The sequence below is a fragment of the Stegostoma tigrinum genome, chromosome 12 (genome assembly GCF_030684315.1).
Source record: "Stegostoma tigrinum isolate sSteTig4 chromosome 12, sSteTig4.hap1, whole genome shotgun sequence".
NCBI classification, from domain to species: domain Eukaryota; kingdom Metazoa; phylum Chordata; class Chondrichthyes; order Orectolobiformes; family Stegostomatidae; genus Stegostoma; species Stegostoma tigrinum.
In genome coordinates, this window is record NC_081365.1 from 68,367,843 (window position 1) to 68,391,862 (window position 24,020).

At 40.4% G+C, this 24,020-nt stretch overlaps 1 protein-coding gene across 4 annotated transcripts in view; it reads left to right on the forward strand.

The window, feature by feature from the left end:
• cdkl5 (cyclin dependent kinase like 5) overlaps nt 1-24,020 on the forward strand; it is a 136,955-nt gene that overhangs the window by 20,796 nt on the left and 92,139 nt on the right. Inside the window, exon 1 of one of the 4 annotated variants that reach the window (XM_048540167.2) lies at nt 21,678-21,784. The exons of the other annotated variants lie outside the window; for them this stretch is intronic. The gene's annotated coding sequence lies outside the window, so the exon portion shown is untranslated. Of the gene's footprint in view, nt 1-21,677; nt 21,785-24,020 lie in introns of those variants that run through there. 4 annotated transcript variants of the gene reach the window in all.

Here is a 24,020-nt window from a genome sequence, read left to right on the forward strand (position 1 = left end):
AAAATTGTAGGATATTTGTCACTGAACTTTGGTACATCTTTGAAAAGAAAAGACTTTATATGCAGTGAGGGGATGGATCACTTGTATGCCCAGCATATATTGCCAGCCCTTCGTTACTTGGGGATGAGCTCCTGTCTTGAATTAGAACGATAAATGTGGCGTTGGCTAATGAGCTCCTGTCTTGAATTAGAACGATAAATGTGGCGTTGGGTAAGGAGTTTTAGTGCTTTGGAATGAAGCATCAATAAGGCCAGGATATGCTGGTGGGAAAAGGAGTGGATACCTAGTGTCATGATGGGGTACCAATCAAGTGATTGCCTTTTTCTAGGTGGTATGACAAACATGATATGTAAGATGGCAGGCTTTAAAGGAATAAAGCAAGAGTGTTCTTTGATAAACAGATGCAGGACAGGCCAGGACCCCTACGTGGTGAAACATTACAGATGGGTCTCGGTGCAAGTCCTTTCTGAAGTTGGGGAGAGATACAAACAATGCTGCACATGACTGAGTATTCTTTCTATAGACAGTGTTGAACGAATCACCTTAACCTTAGCAAATAAGGTGGCTAATCCTTCACACTGGGAATCTGCATTTGCTAAATGAGGGATGACAATGAATTCATAATTGCAAGTTAGACTTTGACAATATCCACCTGCAATTAGCGCATACTGTCTTCCCTCATTTGCGTAATCTGTACTGCTCCACATAGAATAGCACATGTAGGAATGCTGAAGGTGGGAAGGGCACAGAATATAATTAGCTGAGGGAACTTCAGAATTCATCACAGTAATATTTGCACCACTGACTCAAGTCTCGGACGGTTCAAAGACATAGCTGTCACAATAGGCTTTGGGCAGATTAGAAATGCTGGTGAGCAAAGCAATAGGTGAAGGACGCTTCATGAGTGTCTATTCTTAGTGATAATAGAGCTCAGGATGGGAATACAAAGACCAGGATAAGCATTTATGGTTAACTAGCACCAACAATGCTGAATGCAGACTGCTTCTCAGTATTTTTTTGAGTCAAGTGCTTGTGCTCCAGCAGTAGAAATGTCAAACAGCTTAACTGAGGACTTAAGTTACATCACTGTAATCTACCTGACAATACAAAATTGCCCAGGCATGTCTCAGAAACATGAACCAGGAGTAGGCTATTCAACAGAGGGTTTGAGACATAAAAGTAGACTGGAAAGACTGGGACCTTTCTCGCTGGAGTGTAGGGGGTTATGGGGTGACCTTATAGAGGTTTATAAAATCATGAAGGGTGTAGATGAGGTGAATGGCGAGGGTCTTTCCACTAGGGTGGGAGAAGTCAAACCAGACAAGGGGGCGTATTTTCAAGGTGAGAGGAGAAAGATTTAAAAAAGGACATGAGGGACGATTTTTTTACACAGAGTGGTTCATGTGTAAGTGCCAAAGGAAGTGGAGGATTTGAGTTCAGTTACAATGTTTAAAAGACATTTGGATAGGTTCATGAGTAGGAAAGGTTTGCAGATGCAGGTAGGTGGGACTAGTTTGGGAACGTGGTCGGTGTGGACTGGTTGGACCGAAGGGTCTGTTTCCATGCTGTATGACTCTGTAACCTTGAGTCTCCTTCACCGTTTCAGATCATGGCTGACCATCACCCTCAAAGTCACATTACTGCATTAATCCTTTTTGCCTTGTTATTAGTAACTAGAAATTTATCACGATCTGTCTTCAGCTTATTTTAATTGAGCTTCCACAACTCTTCCAGGCCAAGAATTCCAAACCTTCACCACCCATGGTGAAGAAGTGCCTTCTCATTTCTGAATAAATGGCTGATCTTTTATTTTAAGACTTCGCTCACTGGTTTTGGACCCCACATCCAGGGAATATCAGACAGGTCTCTATTGCCTGACCCTTAAGAATTTTAAAATTGTTTTTAGAGTGTTTCTATCTCTTTTAAATTCCGAAGTATATATGAACAATCTCCTTAATCTCTTCTGATAGGTTAGTCCCAGGTGCCTAGGAGTCAGTCAGATGAACCTCCAGTACACTATGTGAACAGAAAAGCCTTGGGAGAGAGGACCAGAACTGCCAACAGTATTCAAGGAATAGTTGAACCACACTCTAGAAAATGGAAGCAAAATTTCTTTGCTCGCTGCTGAAATCTCCTTGAGATCAAAGGAAATATATTACCTTTTGAATTCTTTTCTTGCAGCTGCATGCTAGCTTTCAGTTCCTTTTGAAAAAAGATATCAAGGTTCATTCAGAAACCAACAACTTTTATTTTCTGAGATAGTAGGAACTGCAGATGCTGGAGAATCTGAGATAACAAGCTGTTGAGCTGGGTGAGCACAGCAGGCCAAGCAGGAAAGCTGACAGTCATCTTAAACCGAACAGACTACATTGAGAAAGCGAACGCATTGCTTGCAGATACTGACACTTACCAACAGGTGGCGATAGACCCAACCCCACAGCTAGAGAACTGAATCACAGCCTTACTCAAAAAACTTCAAAAATCTGGAGAATTAAACAAGAGAGACTTCCAAAAAATGAAACCGGATGGATCCAACGCACCACGCTTCTACGGACTAGCAAAAATTCACAAACCAGGAGCCCCCCTCAGACCCATAGTGTCACTACCTGATACACCAACCTACAGATTAGCCAAGGAACTACACCAAAGACTAAAACACCTAGTAGAAGACTCCCACCACTCCATTCGCTCCACCCAAGAATTCCTGAATGCCATCAAAGACACCAAGATAGAAGAGGATGAAATAATGGTCTCCTTTGACGTAACAGCCCTGTTCACATCCAGCAACATCAACCTGGCTAAAGAAACACTGACTACACTATTAGAAGAACCGAAGACACATACACCAGACACCGCTAACCTCATCAGCAAGGACAACATCATCAAGTTAGTGGACCTATGCCTCACCACCCACTTCATTTTCAATAACAAAACCTACAGACAAACCAACGGTACACCCATGGGATCGCCGATATCAGGGTTCTTAGCAGAGGCAGTAATGCAGAGACTCGAACAAACAGCTCTGCCAATCATCCAACCCAAACTTTGGGTCCGCTATGTGGATGACACCTTTGTCATCACTAAACAAAACAAATTAGAGGAACCCTTCAAGACCATCAATAATACCCTGACTGGCATAACATTCACAAAAGAGGAGGAAAACAACAGCAAACTGCCATTCCTAGATGTCACAGTAGAGCGAACAGCCAATGGGGAACTTCAAACCAGCGTCTACGGGAAAACAACACATACGGACCAAATACTGAACTACAGGAGCAACCATCCCAACACCCACAAACGAAGCTGCATTAGAACATTATTCCAACGAGCCACCACACACTGCAGCACAGAGGAACTACGCAGAGCAGAAGAAAATCACCTATACAGCGTATTCAAAAAGAATGGGTACCCGATGAACACAGTCCGCCGATTCCTCAGCAAAAAACCCAAACAAACAGACAAAACGGGCTCAGAAACCATAACCACTCTCCCCTGCATCAAAGACATTTCCGAAATGACTGCCAGACTACTCGGACCTCTTGGCATCAGCGTAACCCACAAACCCACTAACGCAGTAAAACAGCAGTTAATGAACTTAAAAGACCCTGTACAGACAACAAACAAAACGAACGTCATCTACAAAATACCTTGCAAGAACTGTGACAAACACTACATTGGACAAACTGGCAGAAAGCTAGCCACCAGGATACATGAACATCAACTAGCCACAAAATGACATGACCCATTATCATTCATATCCTTCCATACAGGTGAGGAAGGACACCACTTTGATTGGGACAACACATCCATCCTAGGACAAGCCAAACAGAGACACGCACCAGAATTCCTAGAAGCATGGCATTCCAACCTGAACTCCATCAACAAACACATTGATTTGGAGCCAATCTACCATCCTCTGAGAAAAAGAATAGGAAATGACATCACCAACCCAAGGAAACCTAACCAGATAAATAGAAAGCGGGACATAACACCAGCGCTTCGTCGGAGGCTCACTGATGATGTTACCTAGAATGGTGACGAAACGTCTGAAAACTAACCTTCCAGCTCAGCGAGCAAACTCACATCCAGGAAAGCTGACATTTTGGCCATAGACCCTTCTAGGCCTGAAACGTGAACTTTCCTGCTCCTCTGATGCTGCTTGGCCTGCTGTACTCATCCAGCTCCACACCTTGTTATCTCTAATTTTTATTTTCTCTCAATTTTTTAAAAGCAAGAAGCTGCATGTTTGTTCCTCCTACCAAAGTAGATAACCTTAATTTATCCATCAGACCGTAAGATAGAGGAGCAGAATGAGGCCATTTAGCCCATCAAGTCAGCCATTTGATCATTACTGATATGTCTCTCAACCCCATTTGCCTTTTATCCCTGTAATCCTTGATCCCCTTATTAATCATGAATCTACCTCTCTATGCCTCAATGACTTTGCCACAGAGGGCTGTAAAGGCCATGAATTTCTCAGATTCACCACCCGCTGGCTGAAGAAATTCATGCCCGCTTTCAGTTGGACTGGGCTGTCCCTTCACTCTGAGGCTGTGACCCTGGGCCCTAGTCTCTCCTGCTACTGGAAACGTCTTCTCCACATGCACTCTATCTATGTCTCTCAGTATTTTGTAAGTTTCACTGAGATCCCCTTCATCCTTCTGACCTCCATTGGGTTCAGACTCGGAGTCTTTGACTTCTTCTCACATGATGAACTCTGCAGCCCCAGGATCATTCTTGCAATCCAATTCTGGACCCCCCCCAGTGCCAGCACATCTTTGCTTAAATGCAAGGCCCAAAACTGTTGACAGTATTCCAAGTAGGATCTGACTGAGCCCTATATAACCTCAACAGTACATACAGTCATAGAGATGTACAGAAAGGAAACGGATCCTTTTGTCCAACCAGTCCATGTCAACCAGATATCCTAAATCAATCTGGTCCCATTTGCCAGCATTTGGCCCATTATCTCTCAACCCGTTTTCCTATTCATATTCCCATGCAGATGCCTTTTTAAATGTTGTAATTGTACCACTCTCCACTGCTTTCTCTGGCAGCTCATTGCATATACACTCTACCCTTTGTGTGGAGAAAATTGCCCTTTAGGCCCCTTTTCAGTCTTTCCTGTCATCTGAAGCCTGTGCAGTCTAGTTTTAGACTCCCCTTCCCTGAAAGACCTTGACACTTTGCCTTATCCGTGCACCTCATGATTTTATAAACTTTGATGGGTTACCCTCAGCCACTGAGGCGCCAGAGAAAATAGTGCCAGTCTATTCAGCCTCTCCCTAAGGCTTAAATCCTCCAACCCTGGCAACATCCTTGTAAATCTTTTCTGAACCCTTGCAAGTTTCCCAACATCTTTCCTATAGCAGGGAGACCAGAATTGAATACCGTGTTCCAGATGTGGCCTCACTGATTTCCTGCACAGCCACAACATGACCTCCAACTCCAACAGCGAGTGTACTAAATGTAGTTTTCACTATCCTCTCTACCTGTGACTCTCGTTGCAAGGAACTATGGACCTGCGCTCCAAGGTCTCTTAGTTCAACAACACTCCCCAGGATCTTAGCAGTAAGTGTAGAAGTCTGGCCCTGATTTACCTTACCAAAATGCAGCACCTCATTTATCTAAACTAAACTCCATCTGCTGTTCCTTGGCCCATTGGCCCAGCTGATCAAGGTGCACTTGTGCTCTGAGGTGACCTCCTTCGATGTCTACTATGCTGCCAATTTTGCCATCATATCTCTGCTCTTGTCTTCTAACCCTCATGAAATGGACTCAGGCATTGTATTTCCCTTCCTAATTGGCGACTGAATCTGCAAATTAACCTCTAGGCAGCTGTAAATTATCACCAAATCCCATTGTGCTTCGAATTTCTGAAACCTTTCCCAGTTTCGAAAATCGTGCATGCCTCTATCCTTCATAGCAAAGTGCATAGCTTCACATTTTCCCCACATTGTGTCCCATCTACCACTTCTTAGCTCACTCCCATAGACTGTCCAAATTCTTCTGCAGCCTCTCACTTCCTCACTTCCTGACCCTCCACCTACCTTTGTGTCATTTGCAAACATAGCAAAATATCGGCAGTTCCATTGTTCACATCGTTATTGTACAATGTGACTAGTTGTGGTCCCCACGTTGACTGCTGCAGAATTCCGCCTTCACTGGCTTTCATCCCGAAAAAGACCCCTTTATCCCTGCACTCTGCCTCTGCCGGTTAGTCGGTTGTTGATCTATGCCAGTACCTTGCCCCTAACACCATGGGCTCTGATTTTTTTTTACAGACTCCAGGCCTTCTGGAAATCCAAATAGATCACATTAACTGGTTCTACTTTGTTTAATTTGCTCGTTACATCCTCCAAAAATGCTAACAAATTTGTCAGGGATGACTTCCCCTTGATGAAGCCATGCTGACTCAGCCCTATTCTAAGTACTGAGATAGAACTGCAGATGAAGGAAAATCTGAGATAACAAGGTGTAGAGCTGGATGAACACAGGAGGGCAAGCAGCATCCGAGGAGCAGGAAGACTGACGTTTCAGGCTTAGACCCTTCTTCAGAAATGGGGGAGGAGAAGGGGGTTCTGAAATAAATAGGGAGGTGGGGAGGTGGACTGAAGATGGATGGAGAAGAAGATAGGTAGAGAGGATACAGACAGGTCAAAGAGGCGGGGATGGAGCCAGTAAAGGTGAGTAGCTGGGGAGGTAGGGAGGACAGACAGGTCAAGGGGGCGGGATGAAGTTAGTCGGTAGGAGATGGGGGTGGGACTTGTGGTGGGAGGAGGGGATAGGTGGGAGGAAGGACAGGTTAGGGAGGCAGGGACAAGCTGGGCTGGTTTTGGAATGCGGTAGTGGGAGGGGAGATTTTGAAGCTTGTGAAGTCCACCTATACATCTGCTAATGTGGTATACGGAATCCACTGTTCCTGTTGTGGCCTCCTCTACACTGGGGAAACCAAGTGGAGGCTTGGGGACCGCTTTGCAGAACACCTATGCATGGTTCGCACGAAACAACTGCACCTCTCAGTCACAAACCATTTCAACTCCCCCTCCCGTTGCTCAGATGACATGTCCATCCTGGGCCTCCTGCAGTGCCACAGTGATGCCACCCACAGGTTGCAGGAACAGCACCTCATATTCCGCTTGGGAACCCTGCAGCCCAATGATATCAATTTGGATTTCACAAGTTTCAATATCTCCCCTCCCACTACCGTATCCCAAAATCAGCCCAGCTCGTGCCTGCCTCCCTAACCTGTTCTTCCTCCCACCTATCCCCTCCTCCCACCTCAAGCCCCACCCCCAACTCCTACCTCCTGACCTCATCCCACCCCCTTGACCTGTCTGTCCTCCCTGGACTGACCTATCTCCTCCCTACCTCCCCACCTATACGCACCTCTACAGGCTCCATCCCGCCCCTTTAACTTGTCTGTCTCCTCTCTACCTATCTTCTCCTCTATCCACCTTTGACCTGCCTCCTCTCCCTATTTTTTTCAGAACCCTCTGCCCATCCCCCTCTTCCGATGAAGGGTCTAGACCCGCAACGTCAGCTTTTGTGCTTCTAAAATGCTGCTTGACCTGCTGTGTTCATCCATTTCCACACTTTGTTATCTCAGATTCTCCAGCATCTGCAGTTCCCATTATCTCTCTCAAATCCCCAAATGTGATCTGACCTCATAGATCAAACTTGGTTTATTTAACGTTTATATTTATTTCACTGAAAAATAAGCATTCAATGCCATCAATTTTTTTTCAATGTATCTTCTTTGCACATAATAAACTAAACCAAGCCACTTAAATATGACATTCTTCATTATGCCTTGCGTTTTGAAATCTTTCAAAGTCTCATCTGCTGTTAGCACCATCGCTTTGATTAAAATCCAGACAAATTTTCCTTCTCTATTCAATATGCACGTTTGGCTGAACTGCTTCCTCTCAGTTCCTGTACTACGAGCTGCAAAACGTTTCCTTTGAATACGCTCAAACTACGATCATAGACTACTTAGGTTTGAGTGACAAATACAAGTTTTTAACCAAACACACCTGGTTTGGAAGTTCCACAAACTAAACTATTTCATGGACTGAAATTATTTCCTTAACTACTCAGTCTCTCCGACAACAACGATTTTGGACACTGTGCTTTATGACTCGAGTCAGGTCTCCTTCAAGCTAAACACAAGCTTTTGAACTAATTTTCTTCTGGAAACTTGCTGTTTGTAGATTCTACAGTGTCAAATGATTGTGATTTCTCTCTGCTATTGTAAACCCCTTCAGTGGAAAAAACAACTTTCATTAACCCTCCAAGAGACCTTGCAGTCATCTGCCACTTCTTGATTTTGAATCACTCTTCCAGGAAGATGAACTTAGTTCATTTGCAAACCCCTTGAGAAAAATAAACCAGCACCCATATGCCACAGGTTTAAAATTAAAATTTAAGAAAAAAAATTGGTAGAAATGACAGACTTTTTATCACAGACAGGATACCCTTGATGTGAAGATGGGAGTTCATTTACGCAAGGACTGTGGAGTGGTAACTCTGATGACATTGGCATGAGTGACGCTTTTTGCCACAGATTAGTGAGGAACAAGGTCAAGTAGATAGCTGCCCTCTCCTTGGTTCCCACATTATTTCCTACAGATCCAGTCCAGTAATGAGACCAGTAGTGCCATTGCCAAGCCACTCTTAATGATGAATACTGAGCTGTTTGACTAGCTCTCCGAATTTTGACACAAGCCCCCAGATATCAGTAAAGAAGATTTTACAGTTTTGCTTGGCTGCATTTGCCACTGTCATTTCCATTGCTTAGATCAGTGCCAGGTGGTGCATTTGGTTCTGTTCTTTTCATTAGTCTTTGTGGAGTTTTCTTACAACTGAGTTGCTTGCTAGGCCATTTCAGAGGGCAGGTAACAGTCAATCACATTCCTGTGAATCTTCTGTCACATGTAAGCAGATCAAATATGGATGCAGATTCCTTCCCTAAAGGATGTTACTTAATCAACTTTTTTAAAAAAACAACTCAGTTGTAGTTCCATGGTTGCTGTTCTTCTGCTTATAATTCCATATTTTATTGGATTTGCATTTCACTGTCATGGTAAGATTTATTTGAAATAACAAGCTTTTGGGGCACTGCCCCTTTGGCAGGTGAAGTCAGGCGCTACGAAAGCTTGTGATTTCAAATAAACTTGTTGGACTATTAACCTGGTGGCAAGTGATTCCTGACGTTGCCCACTCCAGTCCAACACTGGCACCTTCACATCGTGGTAGGATTTGAACCAGTGTCATCAGAAAATTAACTTGGGGGTTTTGTCTTACTTGTCCTGTTGGGTATTTTTGCCTTACAGGAATGCGTTTTTTTTGAAGATGAATCATTAATTCTTCAATGACTATTGCCGATGTTCCATCAAACTTGTTGATGTATTTCTTCAATTCATTATACCCAACCTCCTCTTCTTCCATATGCCCTTGTTTTCATTTAATACCCTAGCTGAGGATTGAGCTACAGATTTTTGAGATGTAATGCCTATGTTCTGTTATACCATGGTCACTATTCCTGAAAGGTTCTTTTAGAAGAAGATTATTAATTATCCCTTTTTCATTGCACAACAACAGATCCAAAAAGGTTCCCCTGTTGGTTCCTCCATATCTGGTCCCAAAAAATCTTGAACTCGTCAGGAATCTTTCCTTCACAACATGAATATGTAGTGGATTTTCCCAGTCTATGTATAAATTGAGGTCACCCACAATGAGTGTAATCTCCTCGCTATGTGGTCCCCGAATTTCCAAACTTAAACTGTTTCCAACGTGACCACGATTGTTTGGTTGTCTGTAAATCACTCTGACCCACTGTTTAATGTCCATCGCTGTTACTTAGCTCTAGCCAGATTGATTTTTACGTCCCGATTTTCTGATTTGCAATCATTTGTCACGACAGTGGTGATCCCATATTTTGTTATCACCACCGCCACCAATATCAACAAATCACCTGTGACCTCTGTTGTTCACCTTCTCCTCTCCACTCCTCCCAAAATAAACAATAACCTGCAGCTTCTTATAGCTTGCATATTTGTTGCACCAGAAAGGCATCGTTACATCCTGGAGCCTTTTCTTTAGCCATGGAATCACTAACCGTTATTGTCCTTCAACTCTTCTCTGCCCCACTTGTGCAGTTAAGCTGCTTGCAGTACCACAAACTTGGCTGTTAATACACTTGTCTGATAAACCATCATCCTAACCAGTGTCCAGAACAGAAATCTGGTTCTTGAATGAGAAAGACCTTGGGGCATTCCTGCACTACCTACCCAGTCTTGCTAGTCTCTCTGCCTACTGTTATAATCTGTCGTGTTGACTACAGTATTTTGATAAACATTTTATCTTAGTTCTCAGCTTTGTAGATGCACCACAGTGACTTGAGTTGCCTGGAGCTCAAGCTTTGCAGCTGAAAACACTTGACACACATTTAATTGTCAGGCCTCGTAAAATGTTCATAACTCTCCTCATGGCATATGATCCTTGCACTTGACTTTTCCTACTATGCTTTAAATTTACTTTCAAGCTATTTAAGTTGAAGACCACAATGTGTAAAGAAAAATTACTAAACAATCCACTCCATCCATCATCTGCGACATTCACTCATTTCATTACAGATGCACAGTGTACACCGTATACAAAATATACTGCAACAACTACTGAGACTCCTTGGATAGAACCTGCACCCTCTACCACCTAAAAGAGTAAGATAGCAGATGCGTGAGAGAACCACCATCTCAAGTTCTGCCCCAATCCGCACATCGAAGGCCCCCAACTTGAAACTACATTGTAATTCCTTCTGTCATTATGTCAAGGTCCAGCAATGCCTTACCTGATTGCAGTTACAGTACCACATGTTTCATAAGGTACCGCATATGAGACCACTTCAAGTGGTAGGAGCTTATGGTGGTGGAGGTAGTATGTTAGCAGAGGGAAAGGATTGGCTGACAGTAGACACAGAGAGCTGGGATGAGGGGCGTTTCAGGATGGCAACCTGTGGCTAGTAAAGTGCCTCAGGGATAAGTGTTGGGACCACAATTAACGAGAGTATAATGTTGATTTGGAGAAAGACTGCAGAAAGCTATGGTACTGAGGCATGTCAGAGTCCTGCGAAAAGGGCAAAAACTAGCATCCAAGGTCAATGGATAATGGGAAATATTATCCTTGATTTCATATGGCATAGTTTATGGAACAGTGCAGTCTTGCTAAAATATTCATTGCACTTAGACTACACTTAGAATACTGAACAGTTTGGGACCTCTCATCTAAGGAAAGATGTACTAGCATTAGAAGCTGTTCAGAGAAAGTTCATTCACTTGATCCCAAGAAGAGGGATTTTTCTCATGAGAGGTTGAATAGGTTGGGTCTGTACTCAGTGGAGTTTAGAAGAATGAGAAGCCGCCTCATTAAAATGCACGGTTTCCTCGCAGATTTGACAGGGTGAATGTGGTTGTTTTCCCTTGTGCATATAGGGTCTGAAAAGGGGTTGACCATTTAAAACAGATAAGGAGTTTCTCTTCTCAGAGAACAGTCATTCTGTTGCACAAGTGGGTGCCTAAGAGGGCCAATCCATGGCTTAGAAAGGAAATTTGAGATAGTACCTGATCCAAGGTAGTGATTGGCCAGGAAAAATATTATTACTCAAAGTTCGCATTTATATCAAACTATTTGAGGTTGACTTGAGAGAACACATATACAACAATAAATATTTGGAGAAAATTATCAGACTGTTTATTGACACGAAACTTGATCCAATAAATTACCATGTATTTCTGCATTCTTTGGGTATCACTAAATAGTTTTGATGGTAATTGCAGCTCTTTGTTGTTAACATTGTCATCTTTTTCTGCTCTCTATCCAACGCCAGCTTTGAAATGAAATCGGACAAAAGACAGATTTCTAGACAATGATTTAGGTCACATTTGACATCAGGCACAATCATGTTCATACATAAAGTTTTAATGTATCTAAAATAGAACGTGTTTATCAAATGTTTCGTATATGTCTTTATCTCACATATTTACTTGCTGCAGTCAACAATTGGTATAAGTACACTCAACGTTGTGATTGGTAGAGAACTGCATCACTCATTGGTTTGTCATTTAAAATGAGGTAACGTGAACCAAACTTAGGAATATTTTGGTACTTATTTAAGTCAAAGCTGTGTTGTAATTACCATGTAATAGTCCCCAATAGAGAGGCTTTAAATGAGATCCTGACTGTAAATTTCATGTTGCAAGTCTGTCAGCCGTGTTGCTTGAAACTGCTTAGTGACAGCCAATAGCCTATAGCTGGGAAATTGGAGGAAGAGTGACTGAGTTCCTGTGTATGAATCCACTTTAGAACATTTTTCAGGAGGAGAACTTTGAAGTCTAGTTGACTGGCCTTTTTAACAGTAAATCTGTTGTTCAGCGGGCTCATTTAAAAGCTAAAAGCCATTGCAAAAATACCATTTTGCAAATATGATGAATTGAAAAATCACAAAATGTCAGTGCAGGCCCAGTGATTCTTAAAATCACATGATACCAAGTTAGTATATTTATTGGAATTTAGGAGATTTCAGCCTTTTTACTCGTGATTTAATCAGGAAGCTGGGTAAAACACAGAAAACTGGTTAGTGAATGAATGTTTTTTGATTTTAGGGATCTAAAGAATGGAGTTAGTACAGCCAAAAACGGTGTGTTTGCCGTTTGAGGATGTCAAAGTCGAGGTTCTGAAACTAAATTTTGAGCCAAAATGTAGGAGGTCAACTTTTACATTAGTAATATTTTTTGGTGTTGTCTCACTTTGTTTTGCTATTGCAGAGTTGTTGAGTCAGAGGCACAAACTGCCCCCACCCAAAACTTTGTGCTGAAGTAGCCATGAATGTATTTTTTTGAGTCATGCTTTAGTTACAAAATCTTAGGTCCTACCTTACTGAAAGGTGCATGGAGACAGATGTCGATTTGTGTTGATTAAATTCCTTCATTTTAATAAATTCAGCAAAATACAAGTTAGATGTCCAACTTTATACAATTTAATTCAGTCCCTTTTAAGTAATAGAGAAAAAAATACGACTCGTTTCAGAATGAAATAACTCTACCTTGAATTGCATCATCACTATCATCCTTGTCAGCAGGCATGTCAGAATTGAATATATTACTTGATATTAATCATCATTTGTGCCATCAAGCGCATGGTATATCTTGCATTTATTAAATGAAATGGTAACTGTCTCAATCTGATTTCATCCACTACAACCCATTCAGACAAGGTTGCTAATGTCGAAGCACATATGCTGCTTCTCTTAGTCAATATCTTCTCTAATCATTCAGCTGTTCCACTATGTCTCGTGCAATGTTTGAAGGAATTATAATGGTCATGATAAACCGATGCAAATCATTGACTAGGATGCTGTTTCCAATTTTGGTCATCCTGTTTTAAACTTTCAGATGTATGTACAAAAATTGGCTATTTGAGTCATGAGATTTGGTCTGCCATTTGATGAAGATCAAAACTAATCTGATAGTCTTCAATTCTACTCCCTGTCTTACACTTGATTCCCTTCCTGATTAAAAGTCTGTGTATCTCAGCCTTGAACATACTTAGTAACACCTCTCTGTGTTAAAGAGTTCTATTGATTGAGTACCCTTGGAAGAAATTCCTCCTCTTTTTTTTGTCTTACATGGGAAAATCCTTATTCTGAGATTATGCCATCTAGCTTAGATTTCTCCACAATGGGGAAGACAATTCCTTGCATCTATCCTGTCAGGTCTATTGATAAACCTGTGTTTCGTTAAGGTCTGACATTCTTCTAAACTCCAAGGAGTAGAAGCCCAACCCACTCAACTTCTCAAATAAAACAAAATTCCACCATACTCAGAATCAACCTAGTGATTTTTCTCTGGACTACTAATGCAGGTTATCTTGGCCTAGGCAAGACAACCAAAACCATTCATGCTTTCTAACTATAGTCTTACTAGTGCCTAGTGTAGTATTATCCAGACCTTCCTAATTTTATACTCGATTTCTTTTGAAATAAAGGCCTATTATCCCTGCATCTCTACTCTTGGCTGCTGAAGTTGGATGCAAGCTTTTTGTGATTCATGTATCCCCAAATGCCTTTGTGCTGCAGCTTTCTTCAGTCTTTCTCCAAGTAAAAAAAATCAGCTGTTCACTTTTTCTTGTCAATGTGTGTGTTGGAGAGAGATTTCAAAGATGAGTCTCGAGTCCTGTGTTCAGCAACACCAATCAATCTGTACTCATAGCTCCTTACTGATGCAGAAGCCTCTGGAGACCAATTTGAAGACAGATATTCATTGACTCCTAATAAATTACAGTATATTTATACATTGTGTTACAATGATTGCATGCAAAATTGTCATCAGCACTTGCCACCATGCCTTTGACTGTTCTGCTCTTTCCGAAACATTTGCCAGCAGCATTGTGCTGGTTGGGTGATGTTTGTTAGCTTGTGAAGCTAAGATTATTATGCCAAGGTCATAAGGAATAAATAATTTCTCCCTTACAATGCTGTCTGTTTTCCAGTGTCTTTTCACGAGTTTATCTGTTGATATACATCATTATGGCCCATAGCGTTTACGATATTTGTTGTTTCAGCCCTTCTTGCAGATGGAATGGCAGCTTCTACTTGCTACTTGGTGTCAAGGGATTCAAATAAATTCCTTAACCCTAATTGGTTGGTTGCACTTAGTGTGCCTGTAGGTATACTGAAATTTTCTGTCATGACAATTACTTAAAAAGACTTTTGTTATGGTGGGTTCAGATTTTCCCTTCTACACTGAGTATTTACATTTTTGTTCTTTCCCACTAACATTTTATGAGGCATTTCATTGTTTTATCTGGTTTCCATGTATATGAACATGACCATTCTGACTGTGGAAACTGCTGCTTTAGCTATCAGTTCTGTTCAGTCATTTTATGTGAGCAAAAAATCCAAGGGAGACCATTTTATTTTGCCTTCAGCCATCAGCAGCTTCTATGGTGCATAACTTCACATTTTCCCACAATTTTATTTTCTATCTGCCAAGTAAATACCCACTCACATAATTTGCCTGTATCTCTTTATAGACTCTGTGTCATCCTCACTTACTTGCCTTCCGACCTAATTTCATGTTTGTGAACTTGACATAAGATTGTGACTTGAATGCGAAAAATCAATATTGCAAATAATTGTGGCGCCAGCACTGACTCCTGTGATGTTCCATTAATTACAAGTTGCCATCATCTGATTTAGTTAAGCAATGCTCATATACTGCCCCTCTGTCTCCACACAAAGTCAGGCATGCATGCACAGACACAGACACCCACCCCTATGGGATTATGAGGAGCTACAGAAGGACTTAAATCCAGATGGCTGATATTATTTAAATTTAAGGAGAAACTGGGGTTTTAAGAGTTATTTAAATGATCTTGAATGATATTCTGAAGGTGTAGACTCAATGGGCTGAATGGCCTGCTTCTACACTCTAGGGATTCTATGATTCCGAAGAGTCTTGATGAACTAAGTAAGAAAAAATAATTTCTGGTTATTTATTAACTGAAATTTATGATTATTGTTGAAAGCATGGGAATTAGCAAAACCGTTGAATACTTTGAGAATGTTTGGCAAAAGAGCCAGAGTTGTTTGAGGGGTTCTTGTAAGTTAGTATGTTATTTAGTCTGGATTGTAATGCCTGAAGGCGTGGCAAAAGAATTTTGAGAAATAACCTTCGTGAAGGAAATTGATAAATACTTGAAAGGTATTAGGTAGGCAGGGCAGTGGAAAAAGGGGTGGGTGTTTTCACTAACTGAAACACACTAAAGTGCTAGAGGAATTCAGCATGTTTGGCAGCATCTGTGGTAAGAGAAGCGGAGTTAACAATTCAAGTCCATTACTAAAGATTGAATCTGTTTTGAATCAGTTATTGATGAAGTTTTAACAGGACATCTGGGAAATCAGAATGCAATCCATCAGAGTCAGCATGGTTTTATGAAGGTAAACCATGTTTGACTAATTTGCTAGAGTTCTGTTTGGCTTAACGAGTAATGTGGATAGTGGAGATGCTGTCGATGTGTATCTGGACTACTAGAAGGCACATGTTAAGGTGCCGCACAAAAGGCTAATACACAAAGTAAGATAACATAATGTTAGTACTAATTTATTAGCTGAGACAAAGCATTGATTAACCAACAGAAAGAAGAATGTCAGGGTAAATGGGCCTGTTTCTGGCTGGCAAGATGTAACTAGAGGGGTGCTGCAAGATTCAGTTCTTGGGACCCTACTATTTGCAAGGTATAATAATGACTTGGATGCGGGGTAGAAAATACTGTAGCCAGATTTGCAAATGTCACTCATATGGGTGGGAAGTAAAATGCAATGAATAAATAAATGGATGCAGACGGATTTGGTGAATGGGTCAAAATTTGGCAGTCCTAGTTTAATATGGATAAATGTGAAGTTATGTATTTTACTTTGACAAATAGAAAGACAACTCTAAATGGAACGAAACATTGAGTGCTTCGATACAGAGCGATCCAGGTGTTGCAGACTACAATGCATATACAACAGGTAATTAGGAGGGCAAATGGAATTTTGCCAGTTCTAGCTAAAGCAATGGAATATAAAAGAAGGAAAATTTTGCTGCAAATCCACAAAGCGTTAGTGAGACCACACCTGGAGTTGTATGTACAGTTTTTGGCCCTTTAACTTGAGGAGGGCTATGATTGTATTGGAGGCAGTTCAGAGAAGATTCATTACATTTGTTCGAGAAATGAGTGATTTGTTTTATCAAGACAGTTTGGGCTGATATTCTCTGAAATATGAAAAATGAGAGCTCTGATTGAGCTGTATAAGAAGCTAATGGGAATTGACAAGTATACATACGATATTTCCTTGTGTGCAATCTGGATCCAAGAAATAATAGTTTTCGGATAAGGGGTAGCAGATTTAAAGCTAAGTTATTTCACTCAGTGTTGTGAATCTATGGAATTCACTACCCAGAGTGTAGTGGGTGCTGGAAATTGAGTAAATTTTAAGGAGAGGACAGATCTTTAGTTAGTGATGAATTGAAGGATTATGGGGAGCGGGCAAGAAGGTGGAGTTGAGATCGACTATGATTGTATCAAATGGTGGAACAGGCTCAAATGGTTGAATTACCTACTGCTGCTAGTTCTTATGAGCCCAATGACCCTAATGTCATTGATTTTCTCAGGTGCTGCCAGAGCTGCTGAGTTTCTCCAGCACTTTTTGTTTGTGTTTCAGATATCCAGCATTTTCAGTTCTTCGTTTCATATTATTATTTTGAGTAATTACTTTAGAGAGCTGTTACAGATGCAATGAATAAAAGCCTCCGGTGCAATATTCTGGCAATCTGTGACTAGTCAGTTCAAAATTTGTTTTTGATATGAAGGACATAATGGACCCAAATTAGCTAAAAAAAATTTACAGCGCCATTGTTAATATACGCATCAACCTGCAGATTTCGATAGGGAGTAGATGTCCTGTGGGAGACAGTAGGAACTGCCGATGCTGGAGTCTGAGATAACAAGATGTGGAGCTGGATGAACACAGCAGGCCAGGCAGCATCAGAGGAGCAGGAAAGCTGACATTTCGGATCTGGACCCTTCTTCAGAAATGGGGGAGGGGAAGGGGACTTGGAAATAAATAGAGACAGGAAGGCAGTGATAGAAGGTGGATGGTGGAGAGAAGACGGACGGGTCAAGGAGGCGGGGACGAGGCTAGTAAGTAGGAAGTGAGGATGGGGATTGGTCAGTGAGGTGGGAGGAGTGAATAGGTGGGATATAAGATGGACACGTCAAGGAGGTGGGGACCAGAGGGGCTGGTCTTGGGATGAGATCGCGGGTGGGGAGGTTTTGAATCTTGTAAAGTCCACATTGAGACCATTGGGCTGCAGAGTTTCCAGGTAGAATATGAGGTGCTGTTCCTCTAGCCTTTGGGTACCATCATTGTAGCACTGGAGGCGGCCCAGGGTAGACATGGTGTCCAAGGAGTGGGAGGGGGAGTTGAAGTGGTTTGCGACTGGGTGGTGTCTTTTGTCACATGCCAATTACAAATCAGTACATGTTGTTTGATCCTTTGTATCACTCCTTTTCCTTTGTGAAAATAAGGTCTTAATGACATGATTCATGTTTTTGTCTTAAGGTCTTAATGGGTGATTAATAGTTTTGTGCAAGGAGAATCCGATCTCACAAACTTGATTGAGTTTTTTGAGGAAATTAGCAAAAAGGTTGACAGAGCAGTAGACATTGTTTATTTGGAATTTAGTAAAACTTTGGACAAGGTTCTGCATGGTGGACTAGTTAGTAAAGTTAGGTCACATGGGATTCAGGGCGAGTTTGCCAAATGAATACATAATTGGCTTAATTGCAGGAGTCAGAAATTAGTGGTGGAGAGTTGTTTTTTGGACTGGTGGCCTATGATCAGTGGTGTTCCACAGGTTTGGGTTCTGGGTCCTCTTTTTTTGTCATTTTTAGAAATGATATGAATGAGAATACAGAAAGTATGATTCACAAGTTTGCGGATGGCACCAAAATCACTGGCATGGTAGACCGTGAAGAAGTTTGTCTATGATTACAAAGAAACCATGATCAAATGGGTCAATAGGCTGAAAAATAACAGATGGAGTTTAACTTGGATAAATGCAAGGTATCGCACTTGGTACAAGGAACAAGAGTAGGGCGTATACAATTAATGGTAGGACCTTGGGCCATGTTGTAGAACAGAGGGATCTGGAGATGCAGGTGCATAATTCTTTGAAGTTTGCATCACTTATAGGGTGATTAAAAAGCCATTTGGCAAGTTTGTCCTCATTGCTCAGTCCTTTGAGTACAGGAGCTGGGAACTCATGTTGTGGTCATACAGGACATTGATGGCCTCTTCTGGAATACTATGTCCAGTTCTGGTTGCCCAGTTATAGGAAGGATATGATCAAGCTGGAGAGGATTCAGAAGAGATTTACCATGGTGTTGCTGCATATGGAAGGCTTGAGTTAGAAGGAAAGGCTGGATAAGCTGGGACTTCCTTGACTGGAGTGTAGAAGGTTATGGGGTGATGGGATAGAAATTTATAAAATAATGAGGTGTATAGATTAAGTTGATGGTAGTTGCCTTTTCCCCAAGATGTAGATTTTCAAGACAAGCAGTCACATTTTTAACATGAGAGGAGAGAGACTTAAAAAAGATATTCCAGGCTAATTTTTTACTGAGAGGGTGTTTTGCTTGTGAAGTGAACTTCCTGAGGAAGTGGTGGATGCAGGTTCAATTACAGTGTCCAAAGACGTTTGGATGGGTGGAAGAACAGGAAACATTGGGAGGGAGAAGGGCCAGGAGCAGTCAGGTGGGACTAGTTTGGTTTGAGATAGGTTCGGCATGTGCTAGTTGGCCTAAAGGATGTGTGTCTGTGCTGCATGACTCTGACTAAGGTATTGCAGAAAGGTTCCTGGGTAATTGGAGAACCAGCACAAGTATTTTGGGTGTGTTATGTCCATTCTGAACCACAACTGTAACTAAGCATAATATTTATGCCATGAAAATCTTTAAAGATTGATTATTTTAATTTAAAAATTTCTAGGGAATATGCTTCAAACAGATTGAATGTTTTTTGAATGGTTTGATTGAAAAGGTAGACCCAAGTCATAATTGAATTAATGTTCTTATTGTAGCTTGAGTTATTTTCATTATTTATGAAGTGTTTCAGAAGATGTGCATCGTCACTTGTGTTTAATGTTATTTATAATGATTTGCATAGCTTTCAAGTGTTAGTGTCTGCCTCAGTCAGTTCCAAGGTGTCCAATCCCATCATACCCCTTGCTTGATGCACACACATGTTATGGGAACCACAATATTTCTGCACTTCTTGTTTCAAAAGGTTTCTGCTTACTGTTGTTAGGCACCAATTGTTTACAAATTGTCAATTCATAACATGGGTATTAAAAGATTTAAGGAATGAAAAGGTATCTGGTATTTTATATTTCAACTTGAACAATGAAATCACAATCTGTTTGCGTTTGAAATTTCTTTAGATGTTTATAGTTGGGATATAATTCTGGTTGCGCGACTAATCTGTTGGTTTAATTTAAAATTTTGAAATGCACACAATGTTAGTAAGAGCATTGTTGGCCAAAAATAACAAGCTAACTTAACTTAGACTTCATGATGTTTACTTGGCCTGATAAACACATGTTTGCCATATATGTGGTAATAATGGCTTCATGTACCTGATTTAGTAAAAGTAGGCTAATAATTTTACACAAGTGCAGTAGAATATAAAAGAACAATTGAAAAGCTGAAAATGCACACACCATCAGGTCAAACGATTCCTGCGTAAAGCACTACCTCTAATTTAGCTTTAGATTTTATATTAAGTTTTTGCGTGTAAATGCTGGATGTCACCGCCAGTACGAAGTGCATCATGAAAATCAGCAATTTGCTTTCAAAGGTTCTTCTGTTGGATATTACTGGATAACAATGTTGGTCATGTTTATGGCATCATGAGGAAATTATCAAAGATGTCGATACTTTGATTTAACGGTGAATTTGTTGATTAATTGACTTGTTTATGTATTATAATTGAAAATGGTTTTGAAAGATTTTTCATCAGATTTTGTGCAGAAATTTTTTATTTCACAATGTGATTACATTGAAATTCTCAAAAGAAAAAAAGTTGAAATTCTCAAAAGAAAAAAAATTGGTGAAGGAGAGTGGTTTGGATGTGGAAGATTCCTGAGGTATGGAGATTAGGGTTACAATCAAATCAAATAGATGTATAATCTTTGGATAGTAGGAACTGCTGATGCTGGAGAATCTGAGATAACAAGGTGTAGAACTGGGTGAACACAGCAGGCCAAGCAGCATCAGAGGAGCAAGAAAGCTTATGTTTCGGGTCAAGACCCTTCTTCAGAAAAAGGGTCTCAATCCAAAATGTCAGCTTTCCTGCTCCTCTGATGCTGCTTGGACTGCAGTGTTCATCCAGCTCTACACCTTGTTATCTTATAATCTTAGGTCATTTTTCAAAAAAAAACTCCAGAGTGTGATATATACAGTCCTTTCAAAAGGCTTGACATCGTACGTGCTGAGACACTTTTTCCTCATGGATGAAGAGCAGAGCTCTTGGAACTGTAGTGCCGGGATAAGGGGTTGACCATTTAAGGCTGTGATAAGGAATTGCTATGTTGAAAGTATTGTGAATATTGTTGATTCTCTACCCAGAGGCCTGTTGTTGCTCAGTTATTGAGGGTATTCAAGGTTGAAATTGAAAGATTAATCTTGCTGGAAGGTGGAAAAGACTCTCTTCCTGATTTTATGACTTTTTTTTATAAGTTTGATGAGTGACCTCTTCATTTGCACACGGAAGGAAAACCGCTCCCAAATGAATTCAGTTCAATGACCTGTAAAACTACACTTTTCCTTGTCATTGGTTCCTTTTTGTTGCAGAATATTTGGCAATATCAACTCATGGCCTTTAAATATTTACATGAAACAATTATTGCAGTAGGGCTGTTTTCTCTGAGTAAGCTAAATTAGATTTGAAATGTAAGTGGTCACCCACTTGAGTCAGTGCATAAGTATGAATTGAACAGAATTTCATAGCTTCTGGTAGTAATGCTTAATTGTGAGATTATGAGTAACTTGTACACATTACCACATAAGAAACTTGATCTTGTGTATCCAAGTAGGGAGGAACTGTCAACTGTATACTGCAGTAATCATCACATTGATTTGGATCTGTCAGAAGTATACATGAATCCGTCAGTATTCTATCCAGGTAGAGAATATACCATATCACTTGTATAAACTATATAAATAAGAAAATAGTTTGAGATTGTAGTGTAATTGATGTAGAATTTTTTTGATCTTACAAATTTGTCCAAAATGAAAACCTGTCACTATAATAATGTGCTTGCTGCAAAAGTACAATTAGCTCTAGAGTTATAGTTTCCCGACCACTTTTGTCACCTGAAGTTATTAGGAAAAGAAAAATCCTATTTATTACATTTCCCAAAGAAATTTATAAAGCAGTACAGGAGTTGAGCAGATGTGTGTCAATGACTCCTTGATAATCTGCAACTATTTTTCGTGCTGAAATATAGAATAAAATGAGGATGGATTGTTTCAGGCTTAATTTGCTTTGAGTCATTTATTGTCACTGAGTTGAATCAACCATGTGATTAGTTAATTGTAGTGGTTTGATTTTTTTTGAGCTAATTCTTGCATAAGATGTGCTTTTAGTAAAGGTTAACTTATTTTTTTCCTGTGATTAAAATTATTTACTTCTGTATGTCTTTCTGTTAATGAGACACTAATTTAGGTGCATCATATTTGCAGCTGACCCAAGATGAATAGCTGAAGCCTGCTCGTAGAACTTAGCACAAATTTTGTAGTTTAAAAACTGTTCAGTCCTGTAAATTTATATTTAGTACTCTTTTGAAATTATATTGAAATGTGAGCATTTCCTGATAGAATAGAATACAACATCTGACTGGACTTTATTAGAATTTAGAAATTGAACTTCAAACTGAAAATTAACGTCTAAATGAGAAAACTGTTAATGTTTTGATGTGACTCTGAGAACTCTTCGAATTATTTTGAAAATTTGTTATCTCATCTTCATGCAACAGTAGACAAGCAAAATGCAAACATTAATGAAACAAAGTAGAATTCTTTATAGATTTTTTAAATTGCAGTCAAATAATATATTCTACTTCTGGGCTGAAAGTCTTTCATAAATCTGACACAATGATGTGTCAGCAGAGCAATTCTTAAAATTAGTTTTGAGATCTAAGCATGACTCTTATTGCGTTGCTAATGGTGATTATATGCCTCCAGGCTTCATTTTTGTGCACATTAATGCTTGAAGAAAAGACTGCTCAGTTGCTAAAAGTTTTAGGCCTAAGTATCATGGTTGCTGAGTTATGGCAGTGACACCAACAAATGGGCTCTCAAGGTTTTTTCTGGTACAATGATTTTGGCTATTTTGTGGCAAAAGGAATACATTTCAAGAAGCATTTGGCGAGGTTAATTTGCGATTTACACTTGATTTGTCTATTGATTCAGATGATGTAGATTATACAAACTTTTCCACTTGTGTCTCCAGACTTGGTTAACTGTTAGCAATTAGGGATGGGCAAAAATGCTGGCTTAGCCAACAACGCCCACTTGTGGTGCATTGGTAGTGTCCCTACAAATGGATGACTAGGCCCAGATTTAAGTCATGCCTGCCACACAGGTGGAAAAGATTTTAAAAGAATTGAGTAACATTTTCATACAGAGGGTGGTGCGTGTATTAAATGAGCTGCTGTGGAAGTCTTGAAGGTGGCTTCAACTAGGACGTGGAAAACGTGTCTGGATGGGTAATGAATTGGAAGGGTTGAGAGTGCTGGTACATGGGATGAGGTCAGATTGGGATGTCTGGGTTGGCGCTGATGGGTTTGACTGAAGGTTCTGTTTCCGTGCTGTGGGACTGTATGCCTACAACTTTGTCAACATAACCTACCAATAATGCTTTTATTCGCATTCAGATCTTGGTACTGGCCAGCCTGAATGGTTGAAAAGGTTTTGATTAAGTCATTACCATATCACTTGTGAGAAAATGCTCCAAGAACATTGACTTGCGCTGTGTCCTGGGTGCACACTTCGGTGAATACTTCCAAGTCCTGAGGACTCAGAGTGCTGAACTTCAGCATGGTGGTTGTAAAATGCATTTTTTTTGTAATTGATACTCGTTCGTGTTTTGTAGCATAGATATTGAAAAAAAATCAGAATTTTCAGCTGGAGAAACCAGTCCTCTGGATTTGTTTTTTTGCCCAGCATAAACCTAATAATGTGTATTCAAGCAAGATGGTGTATTAAACTGATAAGTTACTAAAAGGTTGGGATTATGCTTGCAAACTGTTGAGAGATGTTCCGCAAGATAGCCACCCAGTCTGCATTTGGTCTCTCCAGTGTAGTGGAGACAATGTTGTGATTAGCAAATATAGGAGAATAAATTGGAAGGAGTAAAA